Here is an 11091-nt window from a genome sequence, read left to right as displayed (position 1 = left end):
ATGTGGAGATTCTGCTAGAATGCAGAAGCTGATTGGGTGGAGTCTGAGATTTTGGATTCCTAGCCAGCTTCCGGATGTTGCTGCTGGTTAGAAGACCACACTTTGAGTCGCAAGGCCTTGAAACACCAAATATAGTGCTTCAGCATAAACAGTAAGAATTTATATTGGTAGTGCTTCTTAGGAAAATTCCCTTCTGAGGCCTGAGCCCTTTAAGTAAATGCTACCTTGCAATAAGTCCTTTCCCCTTTGATCACTAGACTGTTCCCTAAGTCTACTGAAACCTGCAGACATGCTTTTGTTATGGTGCAGTTGTTTTAATTTATTTAGATTCTAGGAATACTGTTGGTTTTACCAATGTAATTTGAGAGGATCAGTGAGCTATTTTGGGTATACATGGCCCAGCCCTGTAATGCTAGGCCATTCTTGATAAGAGCCATAATTATATCAGCTGGTCTGGCAAAAAGGAGCACACTCCAACCTGCATAGAGGGCTGAGAGCTGTAACTTCCCCTTCTGGACTAGGGGCCCTCACTTTTCTCCCAGGTGGTTAGGTAGCTGGAGGCACAAACAAAGTGTGTCCTGTAAGTCTCTCTGTCCTGCTTAAGGTTCTGCTTCATTAGAGGCAAAGAACTCCTAGTTTCACCTTTGAAACTAGGAAATTAGTCTTTAACCATACTAAACAGATTTCAGAAAAAATGGTTTTTAAAAAGTTGATTTATCCTTTGGTCAGAGAAAGAGAGAGAGAAAGAGACGCCCTCAACAAAGTCTTCATTCTGAGATCTACCAGGTCTCAGCCAGCCTGGATCAGGGGCACAGGACCGTCCTATGTGTGTTTAGTCTCAGAGAGCATTGTGGTACTGCCACACCACTGCGCTGGCCCAATAAATGCCTTTTAACTGGGCAGGACAGACTGTGGTGGTGGGGGTGGGGGAATAAGCTGGCAACAGTGAAACTGCAAAGACCTCTGATGGACTGCTACCATGGTGCCACTAAGAGGAGAGTGAAGTCCATCGGGGCTTTGGTTTCCTTGGCTTTAAAATCAAGATGTTGGGGGGACCAGCAGGTGGAATGGTGGTTAAGGCGCTGGGCACTCCCACATGGCCAACCATGGTTCAAGTCCTGAACATAGTAGCTTGCTTTCTCACTTTTTCTCTCTCTCGCTCTTTCTGTCTCTCTCTTGTCAAATAAAATTAATTAATTAATTAATTAATTAATTAAATTGGGGCCAGCAGGTGACAGGGTGCTGGATTCCCACATGGCCAACTGTGGTTCGAGTCCTGGACCTGGCAACTTGCTTTCTCTCTCTGTGTGTCCCTTTCTGGCCAAACTGAAATAAACAAATGAATGAATAAATAAAGGTAAATAAAATCATTCTTTTTCAAAAAAAAAATTAAATTAAATAATTCTTTAAAAATAAATCAAGGTGTTGGGTCAGAAGATTCCTATGGGCCCTGAGGCTGTGATTCTAATCAATATGTCAGGGGGCAGGCACAGAGACAAGAATTCCACCGCTGTCTGGCTACTTGGCAGCACATGGTGACTGGGAGTCTCTTGGCCACCTCTTATCCTCTCTCTGGTCTCGCCCAAGTGCCTTCCCTGATAAGGTAAGTTATCCTTTCCTAGAAAATGTGGGGCTTCATCCCGCCAGCCTGACTGTCGAAAGGCCTGGAAAGACATGCCCTGTGCTGCCACCTAATGGTTCCTATTCCATCCAGGCAGTTCGTCAGCACTGTTGACACAGTGTAGACTTTTCACGCCCTTTATACTTAATCCACTGGCTCTAAGAGTCTAACAGGAGAGAATAAAAATAGTGTACTTCCAGGTGCCACCTCATTAAGGGAATCAGGGACTGTGACTAAGAACTACCAAGTCTTTTTAAACACTGTAATTTCCCCTGGATTGTTATTTCCTGTTTCTCCGTCGGGATTACCAGTAAAACTCTAAAACAAAAAGGACCACGGTGTTTGATGTCAAGGACAGCAAGGAAGCCAGGAACTGGGGAGACAGCATCCCAGGGTTTGAGGTAAACAATTCCAGAAGATGAAGTGGGTGGAAGGAGCTCAACAGCTGAAAGGAAAGTGCATCGGGTCCTCAGATTTGTTTGAAAAAGGAAAGAGGGGGCAAATAAAGTTGCCGTCTAATTGGAATGAAGGTTAACAGTCTTAGCATTGTCCTTCTTTCCTGTTTTGTCTTTAGATGTATAAATCTATTGTCAAGCCAGGAAACATGAAGAAAATGCCTAATTATTACCTGGTATTGCAGTTCAGGAGCCTTAGTCGCAAATGCTACTCCTCTAGAGTAAGGATCCTAAAGACAAACGTCTGGAGAAGGACCAGGCAAATAAGGTTCCTGGATTGGGGCAGCCAGGAGTAAATCTACACACGGTGGTGGGGACTGTGGTAAACTGGAAAGGACACACCCATATAAGGAAGCGATATTCACTCAACTCCAGGTGGTTATGGGCCTGACCAAACTGTACCTGTATTGCCAGATATTTCGAAATTTTGAAGTATGAAAATCTGAATCATTATGTGAATTATCCTTATTACTATTATTGTCAATTTCTTGAAAGGGTTTCGTTCTTCTTCTTTTTTTAGAATTAGTTTATTTAACTTTATTTATTTAATTTTTTATGTACTTTAATTTGACCAGAGAAGGACAGCATGAGAGAGAGATGGAAAGTGAGAAAGCAAGCCACCAGGCCCAGGACTTGTGAGAGTCCTGTGAGAGTACAGCACTTTTAATCACCATGCCACCTGCCAGCCCCAGAATTATCCTTATTTTTAAAATGTTGCAAATAGCAACAGCACAGTGAGAGCCAAATAAAACATATCAGTGAGACATATTTAGCCTAAGGGTTGACTCTGAAATCTTGGATCTAGAGCAATTTGCACTCTGGAATCTCTAAGCATTCACATGATCCTTTCAAGGCATGTAATTTTGCATCAACAATAACAAATGACAAGCAAACCTGCAAAGGTACACCTCACAGGAGTTAAATGCTTTGTGTTTAGGTTTGTTAGAACCAACTGTATCAGCTATTATATCTTTTTTTTTTTTTTTTTTTTGTGAGGCACTTTCACTCAACCAGAGAGAGAGACAGAGAGAGGAAAGTGAGAAAGCATATTCCCAGAGTGGGATGGCCATGCCGCAATCCCTTCTCTTCCAGTCTCCTCTCGGGAGTTTTTGGGCATGCGTGCACATGTGTCTGGAGTGTTTTCCAGGTTACCAGGTCCAGGACTCACTGTGTAGTCGGCCATGTAGGATCCAGCCACCTTTACTACCACGCCACTGGCTGGCCCAGAGTTTGTTAGTTTTTCAAATAAAACTGGAAAGTCTTAAATGTGTTTCTTCAGTATATCAAGAAGCATTTATTGAACACTGAATAAATGCTAAAAGAAGATAAATAAAACTTTCTATGTAAAGGGCCAGATTTTAGGCTCGGGGGCCATAGTCTCCATCACAACTACACACATTACCTTCGCACCACCAACCTGGCTCTCCCCAGCTCTTCTTGTATTCCTTGGAAAAGTTGTGGTTAAAGTTATTTAAAATCTTGATACGAACTCAACACATAAAAATCAAAACTCACTGAGTTTCTTAGGAAAAAGTACTATTACAATACATCAACATCAAGTTCAAAGGAAATGTTCCATGCTCATCCTCTAAGAAAATCAAAGGTATTATCAACAGATTTCTTCTGAAACTGTTTTTGGTAGCAAATATTTTATGCCAACAAACTACTCAAAAAGTGTTTAAAAATACATGATATAATTTACTTTTTGGAGTTTCATGTTTCCTAAACCCATCATGTTTTATGAAATATACATTAGGTTACTATCAAGACCTTTGAAATCTTGGAGTTCCCACTTGTCAAGTTTAGGACAATTTGAGCATCAAGAAAATAAGGACAGTAATGGATTACAACACATTAAAAATGTAAAAATGCTAAAAATTCGCAGAGCTTTAGGAGTATGCCAGCTAGTAAATATAGACAAAATACAGAATTTGAGTTTGCAACTGCCAGTGCAATAATCGATTCAGACTAGGATCATCGATGGGTAATAAAGTCATTGAAAGAAAGGATGTTGGGGAATGGAATCCTCATGTTCATGTAGCATCTCACAGATCTATTAATAAATACACAGGGAAAATGTAATGTTACTACTGATATTTGAGAAATGTGGTAGACATCATCTTTTTTTTTTTTTTTTTTTTTTTTTTAAGAGGATTTTTGCCTTAGGGTGTGTGCTCCTGCCAGGGAGCAAGAAAGACAGAGACCATGAGAAGGATAGTGAGAAATCACATCCCACCAGGGGGGGAGATGGCCATGTTGCCATCTCCTGGGATCTTGAGCACTCACACACAAGCACCCAACAAGATTTTCCACTTTTTTTTTTTTTGGAGAGGTTTTAGCTACAGGGTGCATGTGCTCGCCAGAAAGACAGAGAGAGACAGAAAGACAGAAAGCAAGAAATCACACCTCAGAGGGCATGCCCAGGCTGCAATCCCTTCTCCGTCATTCTCCTCTCGGGATCTTGGGCACACACGCACATGCGCTCGGCATGAGTTTTAAGTCACCAGGTCTGGGACTTGAACCATGGTTGACTACATGGGAGTCGAGCAACATAGCCATTACACCAACTGCTGGCCCCACCAGCAAGATTTTCAAGCTACCAGGCCTGGGACTCAAACTGCGGTCAGCTATGTTGGAGTCCAGCAACATAACCACTATGCCACCTGCTGGCTGTAGTAGATGCCATCTTAATCAAACCATCAAACTTGGCATCACCAAAGTAAGACAATGGGTGGTCTCCTGATATTAGGCCCTAAGAGGTACAATGAACCTACTATGTAGAGTTCCTGCCAGAAATATTTACACTGGGTATAAACATAAGGAAATAGTGGGTCATCAACGCAATAATTAGGCAAATCTAGAATTTGGAAAAATCTGCACAGTAAATATTCTGGATTCTTTAAAAAGTTCAACATCATGGAAAACATCCAAAAGTTGTTTTCTAGAATAGGAAAGACTAAGGGCATAACCAAATTGAACCAAGGTTCGATGTGTGAACCTTGATTAGATCCTGGATTAAAGGAGAAAAAAAAAAAAAACTATGAAAGATCTTGTTAAGGCTACTAGAGAAATTCGAACATAGGTAGTGTATTAAATTATGTTATTGGATTAATGTTAATTTTACTAGGAATAAAATTAATTAATTAGAGTTATTTTATTTCATTCATTGATTTTTAAAAATTTGACCAGAGAGTGATAGAGAAAGAGAGAGAAGGAAGGTGAGAATTCAAGCCACCAGGTCAAAGACTCAAACTGTGCTCAGCCATTTTGGAGTCCAACACCTCAACCACCATGCCACCTGCCGGCCCCAATGACACTTTCTAATTCATTCATGGCCAGCTTCCTGGGCATGCAACCTGTGCAGTCACTCAAGACTCCATGGTCAGAGGACGCCATACTTGTGTGCTGCTCTGCTCTCATCATCTTGGAATTCTCATACTACTTGAACTAAGTGCACTGGGCCCTACAGATGACGTAGCTGTCCTGAAGCTCCCTTTGTACCTGCAGCACTTAGCACTGTACTGATACACAGGATGCTCAGTAAAGGTTAGTTCCTTTCCCAGCCCACTACTCTGAGAACGAACAGTATATTGACCTTCAACACTGATTTACCTAGCACCTCTGTGTGCCAGGAGCTGTGTTGGCAGCTGGGGATTCAGCAGGGAGCCACTGCAGGCAGCTGAGGCTCTCCTCCCCCTTCCCTGCAGGGAAACTGTTCCGAAGGAAGGCGCTCAGAAGGCAGATGTGCCTACCCAAGTACTTGTCAATGACAGCATCTGACTCATTTGTACTTACAGTCAGAGGAAAACACGTCACCTTGGGATCCTGATTTTGTGAGTTCTGCTTTGTTGCAGAATACATAGGCTTTGAAGAATTAGGACAGGACCGTAGTTCTTTTCTATGGTATGAATAAGAGGCCTTCTCTGCCTTTTTCAGTATGTTTGTGGGCTATCACATTAACACCTATAATTAAAGAGATCTGTCAGCACCTTTTTTTTTTTTTTACCCCTGAGAGGTTTTTGCTATAAGGTGTAGAAAGACAGAGAGACAGAAAACGAGAAATCACCCTCCAAGAGGATGGCCATGCCACAATCCCTTCTCCTCCATTCTCCTCTCAGGATCTTGGGCATGCACACACACATGCCCAGCATGAGTTTCAAGTCAATGGGTCCAGGACTCAAACCACAGTTGTCCATGTGAGAGTCCAGCAACATAACCATTACGCCTTCTATTGGTCTCCCTGTTAGCATTTTTTAATTCGATTCCGTCTTTATGAACAAAACACTATGCTAGGCATTGCTCATAGAAAAATGTAGTTAGGGGCCAGCAGGTGGCACAGAGAATTGGGTCAGTGGATCTCACATGGCTCTAGTCCCATACCCAGTGACTTGAAAATCATGTGAAGTGCATGTGCATGTGCCCGAAATCCCGAGAGGAGAATGGAGAAGGGATTGTGATGTGGCCATCCCCTCTGGGAAGTGATTTCTTGCTTTCTCTTACTCTTTGTCTCTGTCTCTCTCCTACAAGCACCACATGCAAGATTGTAACTGGATGGTTTTAAGCCGGATCACATGAGTTTTTTTTCTGGCAAAGATTATGGTGGGTTACAACATCATGAAGCATTAGCAGAGTGAACAGCAGACAAAACCCTAAAATTTCTGATAGGTCTGGGTTGTACTTGCTAGACATCCTTTACTACCAACAAGTACCCTGGGCAATTCTGTAATCTCTCTAGATGTCAGCATTTTTGTTTGTTTTTTAAATCAGTTCATACGACCTAGGTGTCACTGGGTTGTTGTAAAGATTAAATGAGAGACCAGCAGGTGGAATGGTGGTTAAGGTGCTGGATTTCCACATGCCTAAACATGGTTCGAGTTCTGGACCTGGTAGCTTACTTTCTCCCTTTCTCTCTCTTTCTCTTTCTGATGAGCACATGTGCCCTATAGCAAACTTAATAAATAAATAAATAAGTAAATAAATAAATAAATAAATAAAATAGGGGTCAGAAGGTGGTGTGGTGGTTAAGGGTGCTGGACTTCCACATGGCTTACCACGATTTGAGTCCTGGGATCTGGCAACTTGCTTTCTCACTTTCTCTCTCTTGCTTTGTCCCTATTTAGTCAAATTAAAAAATGATAAATAAATAAAGTTAAATAAAATAATTATTTAAAAAATGATAAATAAAATATTTTTAAAAGATTAAATGAGATAACACATTTAACTTTTAGTTGGTTCTTAGTTAGAAAAAAACACAATAAAACAACCAAAAACATCCTATAAAACCATGCTGCTTTGCATCATAATGACTAAATAGTATTATATCTGGAACACAGCCAAACATCCTCATAAAATACTTCTGTCTGCAACTTCTTCTGTTTTCCCAGCTAGAGGCAAAGGAAAGCAACTCTAGCCAACCCCACTTAACACTGTGAGCTCATGAGGTCCCTTTCTTCCCTCTCAGTTTCGGCTGGACGTCCTCTGTCCCTACACTCCGAGTCACACAGTATCCTCCACTCTGGGGAGGCAATGCGAGGGGCTGGAGATTCTGAGGCTGCTCAGGAAGGTATGGGGAGAGGGTTTCACCTGTCCTGGCATCTTTAGCTTCTTGGGACTGAAAGGTCACTCCTTTCTAACACGGCCTGTCCATTGAGCACATACGAACTTACACCCTGAACGTAGACCAGACTGGGTTTGAATCCCAGCTCCATGGCTTACATTTCAAGTGACCTCTAAGCATGATGGGATGCTACTAAAGGGTTTTGATTAGACAAGTGACACAAGCTGACTCACATTTTATTCTGTTTTACTTCATTTCCAGAGAACGTGTGCATTCACCAGAGAGAGAGCACCCCCAAGTGGGTTGTGGTCACACTGCAACCCTTTAACCTCCATTCTCCATCCTTTCAGGATTTAGGGCCTGCACATATGGGCTGGCATGTTTTTCAGTATGTCAAGCCGGGATTAGCACCACGGTGGGTTCCTGCTGCACTACAGGGCCAGCCCATACTGACTAACATTTAAAAACTATGGCTCAGGGGGCTGGCAGGTGCCATGGTGGTTAAGGTGCTGGACTCCCACATGGCTGACCACAGTCCCAGACCTGGTGGTTTGCTTTCTCGCTTTCCCGCTCTCTCTGGTGAATACCTGTGACCTATAGCAAATTAAAAGCTAATAATAATAATAAAATAAAGCAAATGATGTTAAAAATATGGCCCAGGCTGCCAGGTTATGTACAATAACATGGTGCTAGTGGGACATGGAAAGGAGAGTTCGTGTCCGTGCTAAGGTGACGCGGTGTGGGGAGCGACTGCTGCTGTGTAACAGCCAGGGTCTATGGAGAAGAAACCAGGCCAGGGCTTCAAGACAAGAGGTGACAAGCCCCAGCTGGGAGAAGGTGAAATAGTCCTGGGTAGCTTCAGAAATCCTGAAGAAGGGATTCCATATCCTATGCGGTGTGACTTCAGCTGGAGAAACTGGGATGAGGGGGACATAGAGACACTGGTCATGCACGCTGGCAGGGAGAGACTAAACAGGCACAGACGGGACAACCCAGGACATGCAAGGGTACAAGGACAAGTGAGAAGTTAGGGGGACCGAAACAGAGGCCACTGATAACAATAGCAGCTAACTTTCCTGTAGAGAGTTACTATGCTCTTGCCTGTGTTAACCCACGTATTTTACTTATTTATGATGTGTTTTTCACATCAGGACTTTCCCACCAACATAATATTGTAGAGAGATGAGCTGTGGGCACAGTGGTCAAAGTGGCTAGATCCCACACGGCCGGCTGTGTGACTGAGGGTTGGACCTGGCAGCCTGAAAAACATGCTGGGCTCATGTGGGGGTGTGACCAAAATGCTGAGAGGAGAATGGGGAAGAGATTGAGGAGTGGACAACCCTTCTGGGGGGAGACTTTCTCACTTTCCCACTCTGTCTGTCTCTCCCTAGCAAGCACACATATCTTGTAGCATTACCAAAAAAAAAAAAAAAAGAAAAGAAAAGAAAGAAAGAAAGAAAGAAAGAAAGAAAGAAAGAAAGAAAAAAGAGAGAGAGAGATGAACTCCAATCAGATCATGACATGCTCTTAGTGCCAGGTTAAGGAATATATTAAATAGACATATTTTACTGATAGCGGGGAACCACTGAAACTATTTTTTTTAAATTAAGTTTACTTACCCGCTCCCCCATGAGCAAAAGAGAGAGAGACAGACTATCCCCAATGGGTCCTGACATCATGATCCACCCCCAGTTCCAACCAGCCCTGGATCATGGGCACGCCTGTGCCTGGCACACTCAGGGAAGTCTCCAGACGTGAACCTGGAACCTTCCCACATGATTCAACTTTGTAGAACGTTGTGTTCTACTCCTGTGTCACAGCTTGGCCCTCCCTGAAGGCTTTTGAGCAGGAATTATTAGGAAATAAAAGAAATCAAGATTGCTTAGCTAAGAGAGCATGAGGAGTCCCTGAAATTTTGAGTCCATATCTGTGTGCACAACCATAGGCTTCTTTTTCTGGGCAATGTCCAACTTCATCCAACTTCAAAGGTGTTGAAACCGTAAAAAAATGCGGAGAGTTACTGACTTTGCAGTTTCGAGCTTGGATGACCAAGAGGACGGTAGTCTCACTAATGAAAGGAGTCCCAGGGCAAGGAATAAGGAGGTGGGTCAAGTGGAAGAGCATAGCAACGATCACTTCCCTTGGAGAGAAATTGATTTTGTGATGTTGTAGGTAGATTTCCAACGGGGTGTAGAGACTTGGTCCCAGCCTTCTGGAGGGCTGGCTGCAGTCTTGGGCTGAGGGGAGAGCCTCCGTCACAAGCTCCCATTTGAGTGACGTTGTCGAGGAAAACAGAAAAGGAAGCCGAGGGCTGGTCTTTGAGCATATGTAACCTGTCCGCTGTGCCTTTTCCTAAGTGCTTTCTGACAGATCATTTTTTTTTCTTCTCAGGAAATTCACATTTTGAACTTTAGTTCCTAAAATACACTGAATCACACTTTGGCTTCTTTGGCAGAGCAGGAAGGGAAGCACATAATGACTGCTTGTGTGGTTCACTTCTCATTTGAAGAAATTATCTCTTCAAAATGATCAGGTGCTCCTGACCCTGTTCATAAGAGTGCAGATATTTTCGAGCTCATTTAGGGAGTGTGTAGGATAATTGCGAGCACTTAGCAGACCCAGCTCTAGCCCATCAGTAAAATCTCAGGAACTCACAGAACCCTTCCTCTCCCTGGGAAGGAAAGAAAAGATACTTGCTCACACCAGGAAAGGTGCTTAAAATATTGGGGTAGATTGCATATTGACGCCTCCTATCCTGATCAATGATTATGACTCAGGTTTACTACTGAGTAGAAATAGTACAAAGAACAGGACTCATTTCCCCCGAAAGCCTGTCTAACTTTGTGTGAGCATGTTATTTCAAGAAGAAAGAGGGAGCAGTTTTATTGGGTCATTGGAAAAGTTATAATGTGTTTCTCTGTGCAAAAATGTATCATGATTTTTCTGACGACCTAATATTTTATCATACCTAGAAATTACCTAGTAGCTTGAAACTTTGTAATAGCACTATAGTGTTGAGTGTAAGGGGTGATCCTGGTCACCGTTGTTACTGACCAGCTGAGTCTAGCCACTGTGGGCGATGAAGCAAGGAGAGGCTGGAGAAGAAGGGAGTTTACTTCTGTAACAGGTTACACGGGGATAGAAAACATCAGACTGTCTGGAAACGTTCAACGTGTTTTCAGTATTCATGGATACAAGATACAAGCACATGCAAATCATTTGTCACTACATCAATCAGAGTCCATCTCCCCTGAGTAATTATCCTGATTCCTATTTTACTTCAAATGCCCATTCCTGGGTTCTCACTTGATCCATTCCTCAGACTGATCTCTCTATGACTGAGCACTTGGTCTATTGTTCTAGTTAGGGGCCTTTCTTTTCTGTTTGTTTGTTTGTTTGCTATAGGGCATGTGCATTTGCTGGAGAGACAGAAAGCAAGACATCACCCTCCCCCCCCC

Source organism: Tupaia chinensis, unplaced genomic scaffold, assembly GCF_000334495.1.
Source record: "Tupaia chinensis unplaced genomic scaffold, TupChi_1.0 Scaffold000416_1, whole genome shotgun sequence".
Taxonomy (NCBI): Eukaryota; Metazoa; Chordata; class Mammalia; order Scandentia; family Tupaiidae; genus Tupaia; species Tupaia belangeri.
The sequence above is the reverse complement of the archived record's forward strand: the minus strand, read 5'-3'. Positions refer to the sequence as shown.